Below are 27054 nucleotides of genomic sequence, written 5' to 3'. Positions count from 1 at the left end.
GTAAAAATATTTCAAATTTAAACATATAAGTGTTCGTGAATGTGTAAAAACTAAACCAATTGTTCCCTATGCAAGTTTTTCTAAACAAAAAAGTTTCAAACTTATTATAAAAATAGAAAAACCAAGCAGTTAATAAGAAAAAATATTTACAGGTGAATAAAAAAGTAGTGCTTAAAATTTAAAATTGTAAAAAAAAATTTAAATAAGTTAAAATATTATTTGGTATATAAAAAAGTATTGTATATAAAAAATAAGTGTTGAGCAATTTCAGAAAAATAATTAACAATATCATTACAAGAATAAAACTAATAAGCGTCTATAAAAATTATAAGCCAAATGAAAAGAATCAAGCAGAGAATTGGATAATGTGAGCAGCAATTTAAATAAAATTTTGTGATTCAAATTAAGTTTAAGTAATAATTAAAAAACTAATGCCGTCTAACCACTTATTCCAGGGAAATATAAAGCAAAAATAATAGTAAAACATTTAACAATATTTATCGTGCTAAAATTAATCACAATAAAAAATTTGCCTAAATTAGAAACAAAAAGATATATATGTGCATTATATTAATATCATTCTAATAATTTAATAAAAAGTTAGCAAAACATTTTGTTTGAGAGATACCAAATATATAAATAATATATATATCCGCAAAATAATTAGAAAAAATATCAAAATGAAAGTTTGCATAAAATACTCGTAAATAAATTAGAAAAGCATGCTAATTGCTCAAAAGTATGTAAAACTTCATTTAAATTAAATTAATAATATAAAAAAATCCATACTTTTTAATATAAATAAATTGATTAATATTAAAATCAACAAGTGCAGCGCTAAACTAAAACCTTTAAACAAGAAATAAAATTTTCATACAGAATTGAAATGGAAACATATACAAGCTTACATACCAATACCCACAAGATAATGCAATAACAGCCAGGTGTCCGTATATTTTAAGGGAAAAAGTTCGTTAAAGATTATTTCAAGTCAAAGAGTTTCAAAATGAAATTTATTACAATTAAATAAATCACCGACGAATGAACGTTGCCCACATTCCAGCAAAAAAAGGTAAAGAATTTCGCACCGCAGCAAATGTGTTATGCGAAGACTTTGCTGTGAAGTGCCAATATCTGCCACAATTTGTGCCACCTTAAAGCACTCGCAAAATTATCTTGCAAGCGTGTAAGAACACACGACTGCGGGTGCGAGCTGACGCTGTTAGTGCAAAAGTGCCATGTCACGCTAAGCAGTGGCAATTATAGCTGTCAACTTGAGTAAAGAGCCAATAAAATTGGAGCTATGATATAATAATTCAACAACGTCGGGATAAAGGCAAGAGTGAGAAGAAAAAAACGAACATAAAATTGTGCAAACAAAATGCCATCAAAGTAGACATGAAAATATGAAACAAAAAATTTAAAATAAAATTAATAATAAGAATATAAAAGGTCATTTATGAAATTTAAATTGAAAAATGAATTGATAAATTAGTTAATGTGGAAAAGGGTTTAGCTATTAAGAAATGGTAATTGAATATAGAGAGAATAAGAAGAAGAATTGTGTGGCGTCAAATTCAACTCTAGAATATATTAAGTGTATAAAATAGTAACAAAAGAAATAAAAATGGTGCTAAATAGCGGAGTAAATTAAGCGAAAAATTTTCTGTGTAATAAATAAATACAATAAGTTTTGATATTGTTAAACGCACTTTACAAGGGTGGTAAGAGCAGTTTGCTGTAAATATAAACATATAAAGAAATTTGTGTTTTTATGCTGTAAATGGATTACAGCAAAGGATATTTATAAAGTATATTTTAAATTCCTAAAGTTGTACTGTAGTTTATAAAAAGAGAAAAATATTGCGGAGAACTGGCAACTCTTATTTTTTATAAACTCAATCAGCTAGTGCAAAGGTAAGCCTCGAGTGTATTTTTAACCCACAAGCATTTGTTATTTATATTAAACTACTATGAAACGTGTGCTTTTTTTCCAACGAAATGACAAACTTCATTTTTCAAAGTGACACTTAGCAAACCGCAAAAATATAATGTATTCTAGAGTATTTTACATAAAGCAAAAACATTAGACAAATGGTAGAACAACCATGAGCTGGCATGCCACACCACACAATAATGAAAATATGTCGGTGTATGTAAGCTAACGCAAATGCCAAGAGCAGCCGAAACGCCGCCAGGGCAATGCTAGTCGCCTTGACGAAAGTGTAAATTTTCACACGCGACAAAAGGCAATTTGCTGATGTTAATGAGAAAGTTAATTTACGAAATGCTTGAGAGGAGTCTGTGGTGAGAGGGGTGCACTTCCGGCGCCGCTGCCTGTGCCTTTGAGAGGGGCAATGCTGCTGCTGGCGACGTTAAAGTTATTGCCGAGGCTTTGTTTGTAATGTTAAGTGCCTACGTGTGTCGGTCGCTCGCCGCTCACCGCTTACCACTCTGCACGACACTCTCACAAACGACATACACACATTGCGGCATGCCTCTCAAGTATTCAAAGCCCCTGTGCTAATTGCTGGTGCCTCCTGGAAACACGGAAATATAGCGTGGCGGTGAACGCAGTTTTCTCTCTGGCGTGCAAAAATTTCCGACGCACAGGAAATTATTAAAAAAAAAAAAAAAATTAAAGCAAACCACTGTGTTGCCACATCCATTCAATACCAAAGGTTCTTTTACACATAAAGTAAATTTGTTAAAATATTGCTGGACTGATAAAGAGTACCGTAAAGCGGGGTATAAAGTTGAGGCGTAAATTAGGAAATACAAATAATTTAAATGTGATTTACAAACTAGGAGAAGTGTTGAACTGTGCTGTTTAAGTCATTAGAATATAACAGAATGTTATTGGAGGTATACCCAGTGGATTTATGGATCCGAGGAATTCCCTCTTTCTTTCATTGAGCGCTAAGCAATTAAGAAGCAGGTGCTATAGGTTGTCTTCACTTTATACCTGAAGAGGTTTATTACTTGCTTGAACTTCTTAAATTGTTGCCAGTGCTTGTTTCTCTGGATGGTATGGGCTCTTTCTGCGGGGATACTGGCTCTAAAGACCTAGTTACCACAACTGAGCTAGGTCAACTGTTAGCTTACTTACCGCTATGCCTCTGCGCCCAGGTACCCAAAGTACTTACTAAGCCACTTAAAATGTGGTTCAGTTTGTTTAACTTTGTTATCTATCGTTCCAAAATTAAATGGTTAAGCAATTCCAAGCACTCGATATAGGAATATATCTAAGAATTTACTATGGCTTAATTGGAGATATCAGAATATAGTGTCGAAACAGATCTGTCTCCCCATTCGAAATATTTCAGCAATTAGTTTAACCAAACCGAAAAAAAAACGTTAACTTCGGCTGCACTGAAGCTTTAATACCCTTCACAGATGAATTTATTTTAGTACAAAAGGGAATGAAAACATATTTATTTTGATTTTGATTCGGCCAGTTTGAATGCCAACTATATGCTATATTGGTTCGATCTAAAAAATATGTTCGAATATTGTAGCGTCGCCTGAAGTAATAATGTAAGCCAAATTTTGTGACGATACCTTGTCGAATAAAAAAGTTTTCCATTCAAGGTCTTGAGTTGGATCGATCAGTTTATATGACAGCTATATGCTATAGTTGTTCGATATCGGCGGTTTTGACAAATGAACATTCTCTTAATAGTAAAAGGCCGTGTGTAAAATTTCAAAAGATATTTCATAAATTTTATAAATTGAGAGACTAATTCGCGTACGTATAGCCGGACATGGTTAAATCGACACAGCTCTCCACGTTACGACTTTTCATTTTGGATGTTACAAACATCGTGGCATAGTTAATATACTCTGTTCAGGATATAAATATACTATTTACTTACATGAGACTACTTTAATTAGTTATTCGACTGAAAAATATTTATCCTCACTTTTATTCTCTTTATAAAATATATAAAATTCATCTTCTGGACAGACATAGTTGCATCAGCAATGATATAAAGTCTACGTACCTGTTCCAACAACAGTCAGGTATACGTTATCGGAACTAACACAGATTGTCAACTCGAAACATTTTTTCAAATTCTTCGATCACTACACCAACACGGCTGAACAACAATATTTTCAAGCATTAAAGGACATTAAGACCACTACAAAATATAATCAGTTGCGGTTAGGTATACAAATTGTATTGGGCATACAATGCGTAACCCTAAACCAACACAACAACGTCAGTCACACTGCTGTTATGGTCACGTGTGTGTGTAGGCGGGCATTTTATGTGAGCCGGAAGTCAAGCGCACTAAAGTTCGAAATAAGTTGAATGTGAAAAAAAAATGGGAATTCAAACAAAAACATAATAAAGAAGTAAGATAGGGCTAAGTTCGGTCGCAGCCGAAAACAAAAAAAATTGTAAAGAGCTAAAAGTTAAAGACGGCAAAATTTTCTAATAGACAAAGTTGTGGTCGACTACGCTCATTTAGTATCAGTGATATCGGCTGCGAATTAAGTTTATTGGGAAATATAATGACCAAAATCACTCAATTTGCTAAATCATATAGTTTTATTGTTATATCTGTCTCTTAACCGACATGTATGATATTAAGTGAAGCAGAAAACCTATTTAGATCAGATTCGATACTCAAACCTTTGTTGATGATTGAGTTATCTTTTGTAAACCACTTGATATTTCGATTTTATATGGATGTAAGCGTGGTGAAAGGACAAGTTTTTATAAGGTACGTAATTTCACATACAATTAGGCGGTATCGCGCCCATCATTTGGTTTTGAGCTGATTCAAATAAAATTAGTCTTACGAATCTGACCATATATAATATCAGAGAGAGTTTGAAAATTAATTCTGCATTATGAGGATTTATATAAATATAATCCGGTCAATGGATTGGAAACAACAGTTCGGTTAGAAACCAATTATACCCTATATAGTTATTTGAATTTCGCATCACACAAAGCCCTTACCAGCCGGCGCCAATAACACTCGATTAAAGCTTAAAGCCCTAGTAAAAGTCAACACATTGACAACACAAACAACAAGAGCAGAAAAATATTCAAAACTGCGAGAAGAATGAGCAAACAAACAAAGCAAAACTAAAACAAAACACAAAATTTGTTTAATAACATAAAGTGAAGAAAATGTATGAAAATCTCCATACATTAGCAGCATAATGTAATGAATGTATGTACGAGTATGAGCGAGCGCATGAACGCATCATGTTTTTCACCAGCTGGCTATTTACAAACCAACCCAGTGGCGGTCTTATCTGCACACTCAAAGTGGAACATCCAAACCGCTCGAGTGTAAGTTGGAATGGCATGAAATAGAGAACTGTGAAGAAGATAAAGAAGCATCCTGTGTATATATGTTGTGTCTGAACCTAATTTGTGAGCACAGAGTTGTGTGTGTGTGCGTTTGTACTGTGGAATTTGCTTGCTAGTGTTGCAAATGAGTGCGCATGTTGAGTGTGATGAGGTTTTTTGTGTTAATTAAAAGTGTGTATTGTTGCTGATTTTATTCCTTTTGCCAAAAACATGCATGCCGTTTGTACCAGTTCATTTTCTCACACACATGCATGCATAACAGATTACCTGCAAACGTCTATAACGTGTGTATGTGTTTCTGTTTGGTAAATATTGACGCAAAAATATAAAATTAGCCTGTTTCTTAGTAGCCTCCAATTCGCTCTCTGACCACCTGCAGTAAGTGTGCGGCTAATTATGGTGAATTTATGCCGTTCCATAGCAATCGAATATGCTTTTGCTAATAACGTACGTATGTCTAATGCCTATATTTCACACATCAATGCATATATACATACATATATATAATAGCAGAGAATATGGTGGCAAGTTAAGGAAGAGCAACTGCAGCTGCTTGTTATGTTTGCATATTAATAAATTTGTTTGTCTAATTAATGTCAGAGGTGGAAAAACGCCGCTGGCAGCGAATGGCCTTTCATGTCTAATAAATGTCATTAATATTTTATTGCATTAAATTCAATTTAGTGCAGGATAAAGTGTCAATAAAGGATTTTAGCATTGACATACTTAAAGGCTTTCAGTTGCAAGGAAAAAGCCGCCTCGCCGTTTCTTTTCTATTATTTTAGAAAAGAAGAAGACTATTGTATTTAAGTAGAAGAGAGTTTTTTCAAGAAATATTGCATATTCTTTACTTGCAAATTCTTCTATACGAATACTTTGCACGAATTACGAGTGAACAGGATAAAGACTGTGTCGCTTTAGAATGAATTTCTGAAAAATTCTTGATGTAGTGAAGTATGTATATATTCATTTCCCACTCTTCTGTATCGGTTTTTAGAAAATCTACACTGTTTAAAGAAACTCGTTTTTCAATTGAATTAAAAACTGTTATAATATTGCCGAATAAAATTTAAAATACATTACACGATTTGTGTAAGATTCACAGAAAGGACAAATCAGTTTACTTTACAACAAATACACTGCGCTTCATCAGTTTTGCGCCCTTCAATTTTGCGTGCTTGCTTGATGTCATATATTATCTATTCTTTAATCAATTTGCTGTAAATTAAGCTATAGAGAAGACAATACGATTCAATATAATATTTTATGGTATTAAATAGCCAAAAACTTGCTTATAAAAATTGGTGTATTAGGATTGCGAATTTCTTTTTGCTACTTGTTTAGTGACAATTTTTTTCGGAGTTTCAACCTTTTAAAATAAAGTTGGAAGCTTCTCAAAATATACACAGCAGCTCAGCTTAGCTAGAAATTGATATTTGTTTTTCGATGTATTTCCGTTTTTCCGCAATTTTATGCAATCATGAAATGCTTCGATTTTTAATATTTCGTCTACAGGTAAAACAGTTAATTTTCCACATTGTATTAGACCGAGAAAAAATGTATGCGGGATAATTAAACCATATTTACTAAACCATTTTAAATAAATACCATATTACGGTAATTTCCGTGCACTTTGTTTTACTGTTAGATCGAGAGCGTCTGCGTCTATTATATTGTATATTACTGCAAATGTGTTGTCATCAATTTATCAACTCTAAATATAAAGAATATATATTACTTACTAACATATCACTGTAAAGAAATTTTATTTTTACTTTTTAAAATGTAAATAAACAAGAAAAAACGTTAACTTCGGTTGCACCGAAGCTATAATACCCTTCACAGGTACAAAGGTTCCTTACAACAACTTGATTCAGATCTAATTTCGTGAATCGGCAATAAAAAATATATTTTTTTTCCAAGCAGGCACTTTACTCCGATCGTTCAGTTTATATGATAGCTGTATGACGTAGCGATCCGATCTAAACAATTTTCTCGGAGATTATATTCTTGCCTTAGAAAATAACTCATGCCAAATTTCGTGAAGATAGTACGTCAAATAAAAAAGTTTCCCATACAAGGACTTGCTTCCGATTGTTCAGTTTGTATGGCAGATATATGCTATAGTGGTCCGATATCGGCCGTTCCGACAAATGAGTAGCTTCTTGGTGAGAAAAGGACAGGTGCAAAATTTCAAATCGATAGCTTAAAAAATTATGGACTAGTTTGCATATATACAGACGGACGGACGGACAGACGGACAGACGGACAGACGGACATGGCTAACTCACCTCAGCTCATCATGCTGATCATTTGTATATATATTTTAAAGGGTCTCCGACGTTTTCTTCTGGGTGTTAAAAATTTCGTGGCAAACTTAATATACCCTGTTCATGGTATAAAAATCTCGTTTCGATTCTTCAACTGCTTTTAAATATTCGATTTCATGAGCTTTTCTAATATTTTGTAATCAGGCTAAGATATTGTATTGGCAAAATTACACTATAATAATCGATTAGGTGCCGTTGAGACCGATGGACACATTAAAACAATTTCGCAACTTTTTGACCATTTGACCTGTTTCTACCATTTTCGTAGAACAAATGGTTTGTTGCTTCAAACTAGTATCCAGATTCATTAATTTCATTCCAACGAGCATTTTATTGAGGTCTGACAACAGATTCGAAGAGGCAGATTCGAAGGATACGAAAACAATGCGTGGCACGGTACATTGACTTGAGTAATAAAAAGTATGGTCAACACGTTCTGTTGTATATTTTTAATGTCTAATATTCCGATTAATTATGTTTTATATAAAAAACATTTTTTTTGGGCTTTCTACTTCGTAATAGCCGGTTTCGTTAGTGCAGAATGCCTCGATATTTGTCAACAGACTTTTTTTGGTGTCAACACTCCTATGAGTCTCCTTTTCACGGTTACATTGCCATTCTAGCTCGAGTTCTGTAACAGGATCAAGTATGATTTCAGTGTTAAAAGTCTATTTTTTATTCATAAAAAATATACTACTTTATAAACACAATACTATTAGAACTCTCTTTTACCTTTCAGCTTCGCAGCTATATGTAAAATTTACGAAAATAGAACTTTGAAGTTCCACTCTCCATTTATATGATACTTACCAAAAGTGTTACACAATAGATTTTTTTTTTTCACATCTAAAAAAAAGTTAATGTTTTGCGAGCGGTGTTTTATTAATTCTTTGCAACTAACGGTTCAACATTCAGGGCGAAATGGATCACAATCACAAAAACTGTATAGGGTTAAATTATTTCTTTCAACTAGATCTAGATCTAGACAAACATAAGAGAGTTCCATAAAGTATACAAATACATCTGAGAAATCCCATATTCTAAGAGAAGTATAAGTATAATTTTCTAACTTTTAATTGTGTTGACTGTAGCGATGTTTTTAAAATAACTTATTATCTTTCATTGGATGCATTTACATATTCAAATATGTAAATTAAAGATAGTACCACATGTTGTATGAGTAAAATCTAAGTATGTCTATATTCATACATACTCGTTTGCTCTGCTAATTCTTTTATATAATGCATTAAGTTACTATGAACCGCTTAAAAACACCAATTAAATGTTTCAAAAAATATTTTTTTATTAAGTAATTGAAATGCAAACCAGTATTAAACTAGCATGTGCAAAATAATCGTCTAAATTACGGCTTTACATTGCAAATTCAATCTGATTCAGTTACAAAGCTGATAGTAATCACAAAAATATAAATATAAACTGCAGATTTGGTTCATCAATTTTTTTTTCGTGCTGTTATATGAGTGGCATGCAGCTAATCCGAAATTGAATTGACAATATTTTTTATGAGCGTACAGTGTGCCCGGGATAAAAGCAACTGACATACAAAACAAAATCGAATCACGAAAGAATTTGATCTGTAATGAAATGCTAAAGAAGACATTTCAATTCTTAAGTGTCTAACGTAAAGTAATATGTGGGAATAAGACAAAATAAAAGTTTTAATTTAACTCACTTTAGTTTAACTCACCTATAAGTCAGTGAGCGTAGGCATTTATGTCGACGGCCGACTTCCTCAGTATTTGAAAAGATTTAATATCCTATTTAATAATATTTAGGTAAATCTTTACTAGGCTCTGGAGACAAGACTTGCATTTATGACAGCTCCTGAACTGTCTCTGAATTTTTTATGTACATGCTTTTTACATAAAGATTCCATTTTTTTTTGGGTAGAAATTGTATGCCCTCACGTCGTTGTCTCTGGAACCACTTACAAGACGCTGTTTTCATTACTTCATACTCATAAGTATACAGAGTTAAACATTTACCCGGTTAGAACTCCATAGGAACTTATTAACCTTCAGCGAGCGGGCGGTTATTTGTAACGGCAGCGGTCCCGCGTTACTTTAACGACATATTGTATATATTCGAGAAATAAAACACTAATTACTTAATATCTTTTATATTTTTATAATCAGAAATGTTATTCATTGTCTAGGAAATTAATTTGTCCAAAAAAACTTAACGTTGTTTACAAACTAAGTTAGTAAATGAAAAAAAAAAGAACTTAACTTCTTTTTTGTTCACAGTTTTAGGCACAAAAAACAATGATAAGTGCTAGAAACTAGCTATAATGTCTAGTAACTAATATAAAAAAATAAAATGATAAAACCAGTTGGTTTCATGAGATCAAATAATTAAAATAACCATCATATTAGCTTTATATGCTATTACCAAGGGCGTACTGTATGTGTACTGCCAAAGCTAATTTTAAGACAATTAAATTTTATTAGTAAATGAATATCGCATGTTTTACGAATTGCTAAATAAAATATTTGACATTTTTAAAATATTTTTACAGAATAAATGTAAGTATGGCGGGTATTTATATAAAATCTGTGTTGAAATTTAATACGCAGCAAAAACTTTCAATACAACTCTATACTGCCGTACTGTCGATTAATATAAAGAGGGTACATAGAGCTTAGCAAAAACATGATATATATTTTTTTGAGATACTTCTATGCAAGTGACACTGCCGGTGCGCAAAGCGCAAAAGTATATCTATACTAGTGTAAATAGTCAAGTTCACATTGATCAAGTCAAAATGATATTCCCGAAACTTATTTTCCATTTCATTGCAAGATTTGTCTATGAAATGCACTTTTACTCTATTCTGAACAGACTTAATTATTCATTTGCCATATTTTGGAATTTTTAGTAAAAACTTTTCACAACAAACCAATCCTAATATTATTCAATTATGTATGCACCAAATGCAAATATGAGAAAATATGAAGTATTTCAATTTGTAAATATATAATAATGATTCAAAATATATTTTTACCCAATCTTAAATTTGCATATTTTAGTGCAATTTAGTAAATACATGCACGGCTAAGAGAAATACATTTACAGTAATGAAATATATAACTAATGTATTACAGCATAACCCCAAAACAAAACTGAGCCATGTGACCCATTTCTAACCGGTCTACTATTAGTGATAGAAATAGAGGTTAGGAGCCTAACTTTTAAAATGCTCTTGATAGAAAAATACATAGCCGATGCCAAAAACAAAAGAAATGGTTCAACCATCTTAATTTGACAGTTCGTGTAGCCTATTTTTCTTGGCATTCAACGAAGTGGTCCTCTGTGATGCTGTCGGGGATCATTCATATCTTTAAATCGGGTCATTGGTATACGACCACTCCTCTCGTTTTAGGAATTTACAGTACAAATATGTATATAAATAATAAATAAATACTAAGCTATTCATTAAATGAAAACTAACAAAAATGATTATATGAAAGTTTACAGCTTTATAAAATATGCGTTACTGTGATTAGATAAAGATTTTTAACTAAATTTACCGTTTTAATTGCCAAAACGCCTTTTATGTTAGGTTTAGGTAATAATAAATAAATATTTTCTGGAGCAATTACCCAATTTTGTCAACCTCGGTACCCCAAGGTTCAGTTGACAAGTTCTAAGGTGTCTCACGTTTATGAACGATAAAAAAAAATTGTGTGACTCCGTACTACAAAATGGCTTGCTACCAAACAGGTTTGGTCGATTCCTGAATAGGGATCGGACACAGTCCAATTAACCGTTGTTTCCTTTCTCCTTATTCAAATCGCCTAAAACTTATTAACTTTCTCACTCTTGCCACAAGTCGTGGGGAAATGCTTGGCATAATTTTTCTAGTTAAACTACCTCTAGGATCCATTTCAAGATCATATCTTTGTACTAAAGTTAAACTAAATGTCCCCTCGTGTTCATACACTTTTCGATAATAGTTTCGAAAAATTGCAAAACTAATTTGGAATAACGTTAGCTACCGCGTGACTGGGGACTACAATTTGCTATGCAAATGATTTTTCAAATATGAGCTTTTGTTGTATTAAATGATGGCATTTATAATAAACTGAGGAATTTAGTTTTGAAGCTGAATATGATTCACCTATTGCCTACAAAGTGTAAAGTCAACCAGATTTTTAAAAATTCTGATATTAGTTATAATCGATCCGCATACTTAGAGGTATTGAATCAATCTTGAATATGAAGTAATTCATTTTGAAAAGGATTAATAACAAGATGCATATAAAGAGCTTTTACAGAGCACTAGTTGTTTAAACCTAGTAGTTTAAAGTTAGTCATGTGCTGTCACGACATATTTTGTAGATAATTGTGTTCTGCAAAGTCGTAGTGAAATATTTTGTTTTATAATCAATAGTTTTTTTGAAACTTTTTTACACTTAAGATCATATTATTGGCGTTTTAGTAACGAACAGTAACCTTTTTGAAAATATAATATAGCCTATGTGCACTGGAAATAGTGTAGCTGCCGAACGTAGAAATCAAATCAAATTTTTACGCTTTATAATATTAGTATGGATAAGTGATTTGTAAATATCCTGCAGTAACTAAGCACACCTTTTTCTAGAGTTTGTGATTAAATTCTAAATAATTATAAAAGCAGCAAACTTATAACATTTTTTTTTTAATTAAACATATATATTATGTGTTTGGAACTTGTACGAAACTAGTTTATCTATGGCCAAAATATTATTATTAAATAAAAGAAACACATGTTGCGTGTTAACTAACGGTTAACTAGTTGGCCTTGTAGTTCACAGTATATAGATTTGTAATCTTTACTGAATTGTTAAAAAATAAAGTTATATGACAAAACTAAAATAGTTAAACTAACTAACCTACATAAAATATTGCTCGCTTAAAAATGGAGAATCGAAAATTTTTCGGTAAATTCCTTCGAATATATTTCTAGATCAGCAGCCATTGCTTTTTTATTTGACGTTATATACATAGTATACGTATGCTAAGGTTTGCACGATATTTATTTATTTGACTTGGTTTGCAATTTCGAATTTCATTCGATTTAGAAAATAATATTTATTGTGCTTGAATTTTCATGCGTTCTACGCCTCTGGCCGCCACACGCCGTCGCCCCTCCATCACTATTAAGTGGTGTCTGCTCTGATTCTTTTTCCAGCACTCTCGCATACTATATCTTCGTTTCCATTTCACTTATTGTAGCTTTAGATTTATTACTCGGCGTTGCGTTGTGGCCTTGGCATGCTTTTTCATTTATTTCGTTTGATTTCATTCCGTTTTCAGCAACGAATTATCCTGCGGCGATTTGTCTGCTGTTTTTTTTGCCGCAGACCTACGGGCCCTGCTGCTTTTGCAAATAACCCGTCAGTCAGCGCAACTAAGACCAGCTCAGTGATAATCGAATGTCTTAAATCTAGCGAGCATATTGTGTATCCGCTGTCCTTAAGTATTGTCCTCCACGAATTTCTAATAACATGCGTGAGCTTACTGCTGCGTTCCTTGTCAATTTCTGTGCGTACTGGTTTATAAGAGATTGAAATTGGATAGCCATATATTTTCGAGTAATAAATGTGGAATGTGTTTTTCGTGCTTATTCATTGCGAGCCCCTGCTGTCTGCCTGTTTGTCTGCGCAAAACTCATAAAAGCAAGTGTGTATGAGTATGTGTGTCATTTTGACCCACCACCGGCGGCAATTTGAGACATTTTAAAGAATTTTTATGTTCTTTACGTTGGTGGCGCTGTTGTGCGCTCCACTTAATTTAATGTCGAAGCCGAAGTTGCGAAACAATTTCGTTTAATTTCTGCTCTGCAAGTAAAGTATTAGTTATGCTTTGACAATTATAGGCAGTTATACTACATGTGTATGAGTGAGGTGGGCGCTCAATTGTTTGTAAATTAAACACGTATGTTTTTAAGGGCACTTGCACTCACGAAGACATAAGGTTATGCAAGGTTAGCTTGCTCGGATTTTCATAAAATGTTGCCTATGTCAGTGATGTGTTTGTGTTGAGCGAAGTTTTGCCAACTATCAACATGTTTTTAATTATTTCTACACGTTTTGTTGACAATCTTCTCCCACACACGCTTACCGCACCTGATTTTCCATGCAACGCACTCACGTGCTGCATGATGGCGCATGGCCTTTTCGTTGCTTAATGTACAAGTAACGGGTATTACTATAAATAACTGCAACCCTATGTATGTTAATAAGTGTATACCTTTATAAAACCACTTGCCGTTATGGCAGACACAATTTCACATTTAGTTCTCATACACACCCGTTCACTCACATATTTATATATGGTAGGTATATACCCTCATGTATAGACACATACATTTCCTCTGTTTTAAGTTGCTTCATTTTCCGCACATCTTTTCCCTTGCGATAATATGCCGACAATTCTGAAAACTTCCAAATGACAATCAGAACTTTTAAGTCGAAAATATTTCATTAATTACGCGCTTGTGTTCGCCGCATCGTCCCAAATGCGCAGGCCTCCTCATAACGCGTGCCATGTGCATACGCATATGAGTATATGATATTTGCCTTAAGTTTTCTTCAAAAAATGTTATAATTCGCAAAAGTAAAGTTTAGTGGGGAGCTTGGCACCAGTACAGTACAGTGTTCAAAATCATGTGAAATCCATAAAAAATATTTTAAATAATAAACACTGGAACCAAATTGTGTTCTCCTGGCCTAAGAAATTGCTGTCTTCGGTTGGGCAATCGTTAGAGAGTACCGACTCGAACAGTATAACAGCTGTTCAAACATATTCGCACCACTGAGTAAAAACTGTCGGAAATTATATATAAGTATATTATTCTTATCAAATTATAATTTAGTTCAAGTTTTAACCTTTTTTTTAACACGCTTAAACTCTTGAGCGATTTGAAATTTATGGAAAAAGATTGCATTGCCATTAATCGAAATATTATACATACTTAAGGAAATGCTTCGAAGTAAAGAAATATCGTAAATTTGAAGAACAAGAATTTCTTTCAAAACTAACCACAGTGCGGTGTACAAACTTCGCATGGCAACTTTTCACCATAGGGTACAACTTTCAATGCTGATTTCCCTGCTGTGAGAGGCGCGAAAAACCTGCCAGTGGTTAGTTATGATCGTTAGCTCATTTTCTTAACACACAACTTGTATAATAACGACAGTGGATGGATGCATGTGTGGAAATGCTTGAGGAAGAAAAGTCTGAAGAATTTTGGTCGGTACAACGTAAAATTTGGTGGGGATGATATACTAGTTCTAGAGGCGGTTCAGTTTACTGCCCCCTTTGGAATAAATTACCTATGTGGCAGATCACTTAAACAAATTCGAACAACGAATTTTTCGCAAATTTTTCTATTTAGTAGGTATATGGGGTCTAAGAAAAGTATTGACCCGATTCAATCCATTTTGGATATGCAGGCATAGTATTATCAGGAAAGGATTCTCTCCAAACTCCAATTATATATATCATATAATTATTTAACGATAACGAAAAGGTCAACCGTGGACACTTGGGTCCACATCTTCGGTATATGGGGGCTTAAACAGTTATGGCCCGATTTTGACAATTTTTATACTGGATATAAGTTTGATTTGTATACTGGAAGTTAAATTTGTGTTATATGGGAAGTAGGCGTGGTTGAAATTGGCCAAATAGATCTCGAGATTTGGGGTTTCACCTAAAAATGGGCCCATTGTCCAATTATTGTATTGGCTCCGACTAGGCTTAACTATACTATTTTCGGTGTTCGGCCTTTGTTAATTTAATGAGTTATCGCACTTTCAGTAGTTTTATCAAAACTGTTATATCGGGGGTGGGCGGTGTTATAACCGATTTCACCCATTTTCGCACTGCCGTTAGGGTTGTCTTGAATAAACTTGATTTTTATAGCTTTAGTGGTTTAGGAGATATGCACATTTAATACATTAGAGGGCGGTGCCAAACCCACTTTTAAAACAATTGTAGCAACTTGTTGCAAGAGTGTAAAACGTTTTGTATTTGACAAGGTATATTCACGAAATTTGCAATGCATTATTATCCAAAACAACGGTACAAATTGTTCTGATGGAATCACTACGAGAGCGCTACAATAACGTAAGTAATTTTTTAGGTCGAGTTACTATATCATATAGCTGTTATACAAACTTGCTGATCAAAATTCTTGTATTGAAACTCCGTGGTTTGTGAGGGGTATTTTAGCAGCCGAAGTTAACGTTTATTCCTGTTTTTTATGTTTTATAGGTATTTTGTTACATAAAGCTTACAATATAATAGAAGAGTAGTTAATATCCGGTTCCGTCCAATTTTATGCGTTTCTTACTTACTGTAGTTGCATCTAAATTTCTGTCTCATATTTGTTGCAATTAAGTGGTGCATAAAGCTGGCTCTTTCACAGCGCACGTAGATGCTAACTGTGCTTGTGCTTATATAATATATATATTTTTTGTGTTTCCGTGACTATGTGTTGTTACTTTTGTTGTGTGGCGCAGCTGCTGTTGTAGTGGCGCACTGCATGCTCATTTGTTTAAATTTAAATGTTGATGGCGGCAGCAGCAATGCCGTCAAGTGGTGCTTATAAATCGCATTAAGTTTGAGTTGTTTAATTGAATTGAATTACCGCTGTGCCGGTATGTGTAAGTGCTATTTTTGTCTCAACACTGTACTGGTGTGTGTAAGCGATTGCCAGATTTTCCATGCGCGTTTGTGGTTAACCTGCTGTTGCCACTATTTGCTTTTCACCTTTTGACTTCCGACTGCCAAACAGCCAAGTGTGCAGCAGCCAGATGTTGCTGACTTTTAACTATTGCTGCCTGACTGCCTACATAGCAAAATAGCTACCTACGTGGATCCCATTGCCGTTGCTTGCTTTCGTGTTGCTGTAGTTTTTGTTGCCGCAACAACATTTGGCAATCCGACCGCAACGCGGCTAAAATCTAATTACGCGCTTTGAATTGTTGCCAGCACTGCTGTGCTTTGTCTATTCGCATACAACACCACTCACGGAACGTGTGTGTGCGTGTGAATATATGTACCTTAGTATTTGCGTGAGTAAATCTACGTGTGCCGCTGCAGCTCTGGCCGGCGACGTGCCACACTTGCACTTGACTTACTGCAAATTCTTGTCATATTTTGCCCGCTCATTCGGCAGCATTTGGTTGTCGGCAACGGGTTACGATCTGTTCGCGGCAGCTGCTGGTTGGGGCATTTGCGAAATGTCGTTCGTTTTCACCGCTCTGTCCGCACTAAAACGCTACTACGAGCTATAGCTGTCTACTTTTTTTTATGACCAACAGGATAGCTCGGCTGCCTGCTGGAATACTTGCGTTGCACTTGGGCACGTATGCAGCAAGATATTAAATTGGAGTGCATTAGTACACCACCTTTTACAGGCGATCCTCAGGTGGGCGGATGTGAGAGCGCAGACAAATGGCAGGCGTTGTAAGCAAGTAAGGATTTATGACTCCGCTATCTATTTGTATGTGTGCGTGTCAAATATATTTGCATGGAACCAAGCTTTGCATATGTGCGTGTCTATATGCGCTATAGACTTACATATCTGTCAATGCCTGACCATGTGCGTGTGCCTGTTTGCATTTGGAAGCCTGCACTTTCGGCATTGCTTACAAGCTGCTTATGGCGAGCACCATGTGCAACGCCACTCCACTTTACGACCGCAACGTGTTTGCACCACAGACGGACATTTATGAGTTTTAGAGCGTTTAAGCAATAATATTTACACACGTCAACATTACCAGCGACGCTAAGGTCAAGAAGTACAATTTCAGGACTAAAAGGACAAGCTGAGAGAGCTCACAAGAAATTTAACTTAAGGAAATACAAATATTTATATCAGAGATATTTTATTTTGACCAACATGAATTTAAAGTCATAAGGAAACTTAAATGGATGGAGTGATTTATTGAGTATGTTGGGGCTGGGGTAAAATCTGGACAGATTGCATTAATATTTGTCAGTACTCGAATTCAAACATATTCGGCATAACTGCAATCACTATATGTAAAATATGGAACCTGAGGTAATTTGTGGACCGGTTTAACACACTTTCTTCATTAAACTATATTATAACGAGTTATACGAGACATACTTATTTAATTACTGAGTTATAGCACATTTAGTAGTTTTCAATGTAACCGTTATATAAATTTTTAAACTAATAAATTATGTTTAAAACAAATTTAAAAATTAATATTTGCTAAAATATCAATTACTTGCACTAATTTCACGCAGCGTTTGGGCATAAAATCTATTAAATCATAACATCTCTTTTGAAACCCGAAGCTTTCAGATGGTTGTATTATGCACTTATATATAGGGGTGAGGGACATAAATGTAACATTCGCATCTAATATTGTTTCATTCTAACCAAATGTATCTATACTATGAAAAAGCCGTAGCAGTCACTGACATACATATGTCAACCGAAATGGCATTAATATAAAGATTCTCGTATATGGAAATGGAGTGAGGATTTATGAGTTATGGGTTTTCAACCATAGTTAAATCAGAGTTGTCATATCCCAGTATTGTTATTTATGATAAATTTTATTTCGATAGAAGTTATTGTAGATGGGGTCAATTTCAAATTTTGTTATGTACACGTGAAGAGAATATCATGAACCAAACTTGGTTCAAATTGGTCTAGAAGCTTAGACCATTTCAAACCCATTGACTAATTTTTGAACAAATTCGCATACATTGCGTCATTCCGATTGTGTATACCATTGCATATGTTGAACAAGCTCTTAGGCATTGCCGACTTAATTAATTTTGAAGCATTGTACAGAATTGATGCAAGAAAAATAAATAATTTTTCTGCTGCACAATTTTAGCGACAATTTTAATATCATAAATTGCCCGGAAATATTTTCCTCTAAATTAAATACGCAATGCATTTTTTCAGTTCGCGATATTGCCAACTTTCTAGAAATAATTGCAATGCCAGCGTCCAATATTAGGTATTTGGGTCAAAGGAAGAAGCCTGAAAATCGACTTTGAGTTAAATTGGCTGCTGTTTAATAATTCATGCAGCCGAGTGTTGCAACCGTTGGCCAAGTGCATAAATATTTTCTTTCGATCAGCAAGAGCTTCCTCACTGCAACGCACTGCGAAAATTGCAGTGAAAGTTAGCTACTCCGTTTTTTTTTCCTTCTGTACAACGAGTACAGCATTTTGTAGCAATAACAATAAAAAAAGAGCATTGAATTTCCTTTCGATACTTTCAGTTTCTTTTAGCACTTTAATTTGATTCTGTGAAACATTTTTGTTTATGTTTTTGTATTTATGGCAACCCCGCGAACAATTTTCCACTTTCGTAAAATGTTACACAGATAATAATTGTTAAATTGAACAATTGTAAAATTCTTATTATTTGCCACTCGTTCAGATAAATTTCAATGAAAGTCCTGATCTATAATCGCTTCTTTGAATGTATATATGTGTTTAAGTCCCAACACTAATTGGTTGTATCTTAGTTCGTCTGCACTTGTCTAACACACATTTGTAATAAAGAGCAGCCAAACCCCATAAATTAGTCACATTATTGTACCCACAAACTGTCGAAGCTATAAATCGCACTGGCAAGAATAATTGTTCGTTGGGTTGGGCCATTCGTGAATGCAACGCCCCTTTGAGCGCAAGACACTGCGAATGTTGCAATCGAAGCAGCGAAAAATTCCGGAAAGGGGTGGTGAAAGGAAATAAGCGAAAGCGTAAAATTGAAAATGAGCGACGGAGTAGATGATGGAGTCCAATGTTCTGCGCGTAAATTGCAGCATTAATAAAAATGAAAGAAGCCCAAGAAGGACGCGAGAACGTAAATACCTTCGGAGCCATATACACATACAAACCATCTTGCTACATACTGTCACATATCTGAATTTCACTTTTAGTGCTAAATTCAATAGTTTACACAAAGAGTTATTCTGCGAAAATAATGAAATTCCCACGTTTCGCACTGAATCAAATATTTTTGGCATTCTTTTAAATACGTGACGGCAGTTCCCAGTGGTCAGCTGCAAAGGGTATCCGTAAACCGCCACCATCTCTTATACAAGCATATAGTATTGGGCTCCAGATTCCCGGGCATTTCATTGTACGCAAGCAAGATGATCATATCCCTTCGAGGCAATTTTACAGTGGACACGCAATTTCCTTCAGAATTCTTGTTTTGTTTCCTAGTTACATATGGTGTGCAATGTATTATTATGTTGTTATGAGTAAGTGAAAATGTCAAGGAAAAGGGAATAGGACATGTGATAGAACGACTCAGCAGTCTTTACATTTTCATTAATTCCAAAGTGGTTCCATTTCTTAGTTTACACAGTCACATATTTATGCAATTTGAAAGTGTCAATTTTATCTTGATAAAAAATGGATAAAGGGAATATCGTGTATTAACAGAATACTACTTTGTATGAAAAAAGCGCTGATGATACAAAAAAGTGATTATGAGTGCTATCTGGGATATGCGTTAGATGCCGCAACAATTCGAAATGGTTTTCTGAACTTGGCACATGCCGTATAGGACCAAAGGCATCTACAAGTGGTTGTTATGTGCTAAAACATCCAAACAAAACTCGAAATAATTTAAGATTATTACCTTATAATGAAGTTGATCGATATCACGAGAGTAATTTTGTTTCGATCGAGAAGATTCTTTTGTTTAAGTCTTGGTTTGTTGGTTGGTTCTAAAAGTAGGCGCAGGACCGTCATACCCCAAGCGGCCGCACTTAGGCCATTACTAGGCCCATTACGCAGGCTGGGTATTCGCAAAGTTATGTTCCAGCGTCTCATCTTTCTTCGCGCATGCTCTGCACCGGCGAATACACTTTAGCAAATTTCTGAAGGTGGGATCTTAGGAGTAATAACGCTGTGATCACCCCTACAATGTTACTAAATACTAGTTTTTTGGCCTGCCCATCATCAACAGTACCCCCAAGCACCTTCGTGGTATGCCCTATGCTCCTAATGTTCCAAAACCTAAGCTTTTTCTCTAGGGTTCATTATTTAAAGCAACTCTTGAAGGAGCTGAATATCCTATAGGTTAGGGGCATTGTGTTTCTGGCTGTTCCCGAGCGGGCCAACGCGTATCCTGTTTATTCTACCCATATAGCTTTTACCGACTTTCGACTAATATAGGCCCTCTGTATAGCCTCAATTGCGGCTTGGCCGTCCGCTGTCCGCTGGCGGAGATCTCAATGACCTTTCTGTGACAGGATTAGATGAATAAGACAACCTGGAGTATGAGCCCTTTTCTTGTCACCTTAGCTCGCATTGGTTGTGTTCATTTTTATCTTATGCTAAAGGCGGATGTTGCCGAGGATATTGATCGCTTCTTCCTTCTATTGTCCAAAACTCTTACTAGAAGTCAATCAGAATGCCTCATCCATCCCTCCTTCTTTTATAGCGCGACTTGGGATTGGCCCCTATAGCGTTTGTTTTACCCATCCTTGGGAAAAAATCTTTCAAAAACTTTTGTTTTTATATTTTTCAGTTATTTTATAAATAAATCCTAAAGTAGAGATACCTCAAAGTATATGTATCTTATTCTTCTCATTCCATTTTGGCTTTGGGAACTATAAAAGCATTCTATACTTCTGTGAAATTTGATTTTTATTTAAGGCGAACTTTTGAATTCTTTTCATCAGAGCTTATCGCTCTCTTACTTTATTTCCGATTTTCGAAATGCTTTTAGAAATCAGAATCAAACACAATTTTTTGAATTTCTACTTTGATCACGATTATTCAGCATTTCCCATAGCTCGGTTGTGGCTTCATATTTGATTCGAAATTTCACACCTTATTGCTGCGGGTCTCCCCAACATGAAATTATTCATGCTGATTTCAATCAAAAACTCATTATGGTCATGTTTTGTCATGAATATGCACATATACATACTCGCATGTATTATTTACCACACTTCCACACTCTTATTTCTATTCGAGCTTTTTTTCTGCATGACTGAAGTGCAGCCAATTGTGTGCAACGTGATTCCCACAGCTAATAATGGCAAGTGATCCGCATACATAAATGCACGAATATCAGGAACGAACGAAACTATGCATTCGCAAATAGTGCTTTGTCATCAAATTTCATACATTTGCCAGCAAATATTTGGCTAAGGATAAGTAATTTCAAATTTCCACTATTCATCGTTGCGCAAATAGTTCGTACCTACAAGTATACAGGGTGACGGGATACAGGCATTTTTGCACCAGCACTACAGAGAGTCAACAGTTTAAATCACCGATTATGTTTTCAGTAATTTGATTTTATAAAAGTTAGAATGACCCATTGGATTTAATTTTTAGTTTTAGTTAGCGTAATATTTCGGTGAAAAGTTGTATCCAAGAGTTTGTTTCTTGTGTGAGAGTAAAGTTGTCAACAACAAAGAGTCAGTGCATGTCAAAACAGTGTAATTGAAAATTCCAATCCGAATAAGCGTCGCTTTAGGACAACCATATGCTACGGGTACATATTTATGAATTCGTATATATGGGTATTTTCTGAATTTTGGATCAGAAGAGAGAATTCAAAATCAGAATAATTAATATTCTATTATATCTTAGCGAAATATAAAGGAATATTATTTACTTTAGGAAGCTACATTAGCAACAGTGTTCACATCTTGAAGTAAGGCGATTATCGTACCAGTAGCGTAGAATTATCGTACATGAAACGAAATTATCGTACTTTTAAAAAGAATGACTATAATTATTTTAATTATTGCTAATTTTTGCAATTTTTCTTGGAGGTGTAATGTCCAAATCAACATCAGTTGGTTTAGTATTATTTATTTCTTCGGAATCTTCACGTAAAGAACTCATTTTTCACTTTACAGCTACAGAGTGAAAATGATAGTTTATATATAGTTTATAGCCAATGAATTAAAGTTTTCGATTGACATACTTACTCATTAATATAAAAACACAATCATTTAATATAGAAGCATAATCGCGTTCAGCTTTCAGTTACAGTTTTTTTTCGAATTACTATTTTAAATCTTGATCGCGAGAACGTTAGCTCAATACAATAACAAGAATAACAGCCAACATTCGAACACTAAATATGCAAAGTCTGTGAAGTCTGAACATAATCGAAATCAAACCACAATATCGATATTATTTGTTCGTTGAACGAACCAGTAGATGGCGTTGTGAGCAAAAAGACGGAAGAAATATTTGCTAGCAGTAAGAGCCAAGAGCTCGCGCCTTCTCCTCCTTTGCCTATAAAAAAAAAAATCGCCCAATTGTCTGCGAGGGTAGAAATAAGATACATTTTTAATGCGTCATAATGAAAATTATCGTACAATCTGCGTACGATAATGATATCATATCGTACATCGTACGTAGGCATGAAATTATCGCATATGTACGATAATTATCGTACGGTTGCGATCACTGATTAGCAGTACTCTGTTTCATCTCAGTATACCCGTATATTGGATATCCAGCTACTCAACCATACATCATTTGACTGGAAGAAGATTTGCTTTCCACACAAACTGATTATACACTGTCTCTGGTATGGTATGTGTAGTCATACAGTGCCGAAACGTTATTTTGTAGTTAGATAATGGCAACATAATACTTCCTTTATATTATATATTTTGGAAATATTATTACACATTCAGTCTAAAAATGGTGCTACTGTTATTTTTTTTTATAGACGAGTTAAAGAGGTTGGAGAATTAACCGGGCATTTACTGTCGAATTTACTATCTTATTCAATGAAACTTGATGTTGTAATATACAATGTTGCTTCTCAGATTGTTGGAAAAAGAGCAGGCAATAGATGAAGTATGCCAGCTTTATTGAGAGGAGCATGTTTAGTGAATTATTGCATTTTCTTTAATTTAAACCACCGTTATTGGACAACTATAGCATATAGCTGTCAAACCAACAGCCCAACCAAACTCAAGTACTTGTATGGTAAACTCTGTTAATTTGTCAAAGTATCTTTAGTAAATTTGGTATAATTATTGTCCAAGGCATTACTATAATTTCCGAACAAATTGCTCAGATAGAAGATCCATAGCGGACAGTTGCATTCAAACTGGCCAATCAAAATCTAGATAAAGACATTTATGTAACCTTTTAAACTATAAAAAATGTACCAGTGAGAGTACTATTGCTTCGGTGCAGCCGAAGTTTACGTTTTCTTGTTAGAAGCACTTTTTGTGCAAATGTTTTATCTACACATATCTACAAGTACATTATTTATGGTAGCTCAATATTTTTTATTATTTATTTTATTTCTCTTTAATTAATTTATCTGGCAAGTTGTCAACGCTAAGTTAATTATGAAGTGAAATAATATTGTTACTTATTACAACAAACTTGCTTTAATCTCCTAATAACTTATGTGTTTCAGAAGTAGAAAAACTTTCAACCCACCATGTGTATTTGTAGTGCACCCAACCACGAGTAAGACTAATTTCGTTTTATTTTTTCATAGAATTTGGCCGACTTACACAGTTTCCGGCGGATCTATCTGAGTGGTACTCCCACATATTTCTGGCAAATTAACAACTACACACACGACGTTATATGCCCCAACCGTATTCTTTTTACTGTACGCCACACATTAATTTCCGTTGCCAATATCCTGTTTCCCATGCTCTATGTCAGACGTTAAATTTAGTTTCGAATTCATTTCTCAAGTGACTTTATCTCTTGCAATTCCCATACGCTTGTTGAGTGAGTTCGTTCTATTCAGATGTACTCGTATACTTATGAAATATCAATTACCAATGAAACGGGGTGGGTATGAAATATGTACCTTTGACGACCAAGTTCTTCGCTATCGGTTTTTTATGCGATCTGGTACTTTCCGACTGCTGTAAGCTTTCTTCGAGACGTCAATGTCTAAACAGTTCAGACACAAAAAACCTCCTTTGAAGAAAGTGATTGAATATTGTTGAATTAATCAATTAAGTTAAAAAATTGCATTTAATAATAACTTTTATCTGTTTTTTGTTTCAAAACTAATTTGATTTATAGTCGGCTGCGAATATAGGAAGGTTTCACTTGTTAGTAAATAATTTACCAAAAGTAGAACTCTTCATAACTTTCATACTACTTATTGTTGTTGCGAGCACAGTTTTCCGTATTTTTTCAAGACTGCTATTGTTTTTGTATGAACAACTTTAAGAAATAGAGAAATAAGAAAATTAGTACAGAGTTCTGTGATTTGATGGTGAGCACTGATGTTGTGTGATGTCTTTTTGACTTCCAAGTACTTTAAAGTACTACAAATTTTCCATGAGTATTGTGTTCTTTCGAATCCTAAGAAACGGTAATTTTTAAGCGAAGTATATGCTCTTCCGCAACGATTCCTAAGTACTTTTGCTGCCGATACTACTCCACATTAATGCTTGGCGTAGGATCGCATCATTTCCGGATCTCGCCACATGCACCGCCCTAAGTACTCTCAACTCTCTTTGGCGTACTCGTTTACAAATTTTGATTTTGTTTTCACATGTATTTTATTGCCGATTTGTTTGTCGGTCTTTTTGATTCAGGCTGTGGAATCTCTTTAATTTATTGTTACGGCCTCTTATATTACACTTATGTCCTACGAACAGACATAAAACATACTTTGCTGCCAAACTGACTGCGGCAGCTTCAAACTTGGTTCATGAAATTTATATGTTTACATACAGATCTGTACATGTATATATATAATGGAGTTTATGGTATATGTAGTCTAGCAGGCAAAACCAATTTGCTTCGTTTGGTGCGTTGTCGGTGGTGATAAGGCCCACATACCAATAGTGTGGCGCTTTATTAAACAAAAAAACAAAAAAAACAACAACTTATGGTATAAAAATATGTGTTTATTCATGCTCTTTCGTTTAATTGAGAAAGGGTAGCGCACCCACACAGTAATTCAAAAGAGCCTGCATATGCTTTCGGTCGACCTTTTCTTCATGACCTCGTTCATTGCATTCCTCCCCGTTCTCATTGTTGATATTTTAAGCTGCCATTACAGCCTCAAAGCTATTTGGTTTTTGTGTGTTATTGCCGTTCATATAAAGTATATATGTATAAATGTGTATATGTGTGTGTGTCTTTTTTAAATGAGTGCCAAATGCACTTAAGTTTATTTATGCGTCTGTAGAATTGTAACTGTGCTTTTTGCTCATGCAGCCATTTGAGCTGGGTTCCGTGTTGGTGTTGTTGGTCATTACATTGTCGTTGTATTTCAGCTTTTGGGCGCAATAAAGTGGACACTGCCAATTTTTAGTGTTTGACTTGCTGTTGCCTAAAAACCACAACAAAAATGAGTCCACAATAAAATATGTACGAGTGTAGTTGGCAACAACGGCCGTCTGTTGTTTTATCGAATGATCTTTCATTTAATGGCTTTAGACAGACAATTTTCACCTAAAAGAGCAATCTTTAGCGCAATCTAAGTGAGAAATAAATACAAAGCATGGCATTGCTATTATCATTTTTACAGATACGATGCTTTTATGTGTAAATGTGTGCGCTAAAGTGAGAGGCAGTAATATTATGAATTAAACGTATCACAACTACTTCACAACAAAAGTGATCTAACTTTTTGGAGTAAATATGAGATGCAGCTACTGCTCTTCAAATTTGCAAGCGTTGTTCAGAGGTAAGTCCGTTAATTAAGAAATAGCTTACCAAACTGAGTATAAATCAAGTAACAGCTGTCAAAAAGAGCAATTGTAAACGTAATACTTGCTTTAATTGCCGATTGTATTTTGACCCACCGTGAATACGTAGATTCCAACATCGTGACTATGTACGGCAGTTATGAATAGTTTGGCTACTGGAGCGTCAACAACATAAAGCAATCTTATTAGAAAGTTGAAACACTACACTACCGTTTAATAATAACCACTTTACATGGTATTTCTGCACTTGCTGAGGTCTCAGACGTAGTTACGGCAACCACAGGTGGGAGCTAATACAATTAGGAAAACAGCAACATAAGTACTTGTGTTGCTTATATGCTTGCGTATCGGATATATGAACTAGGTAGGTAGGTAGGTAAAGTGGCTGCAATTCGACACACTTAGGCCTTTAGAAGGCCCATTGTGATACCACTGGGACTGTGATTCCCTCACTCTATTGGCTCCTCTCTGAACCACACCGTACTTCTGATGAACTTCATCAGTGAGACAAGTTTTATCCGTGCAACCTCCGAGACGTCGTCAAGAAACCCACGACCGATGGTTGCGATTCTTTTCCTATATAGTGCTGCGCAATCGCATCGAAGAAGTTTAATGGCCTCTTCCTCATCTACTTCCTGACAACTTCTACAATACTCGTTATATGGCGTGCCAAGTCTACTTGCAT

The 27054-nt window shown here is 34.6% G+C and overlaps 1 long non-coding RNA gene across 1 annotated transcript in view; it reads left to right on the top strand.

Moving 5' to 3' along the window:
- Positions 1-821: 821 nt before the first annotated feature.
- Positions 822-27054, top strand: part of LOC138856363 (uncharacterized) — an 88436-nt gene continuing 62203 nt past the window's right edge. The window contains exon 1 of the long non-coding RNA XR_011395585.1: positions 822-1917. This is a non-coding gene — a long non-coding RNA (uncharacterized lncRNA). The remainder of the gene's footprint in view (positions 1918-27054) is intronic.

Source organism: Bactrocera oleae, chromosome 3 (assembly GCF_042242935.1).
Source record: "Bactrocera oleae isolate idBacOlea1 chromosome 3, idBacOlea1, whole genome shotgun sequence".
NCBI classification, from domain to species: domain Eukaryota; kingdom Metazoa; phylum Arthropoda; class Insecta; order Diptera; family Tephritidae; genus Bactrocera; species Bactrocera oleae.
The sequence above is the reverse complement of the archived record's forward strand: the minus strand, read 5'-3'. Positions and strand labels throughout refer to the sequence as shown.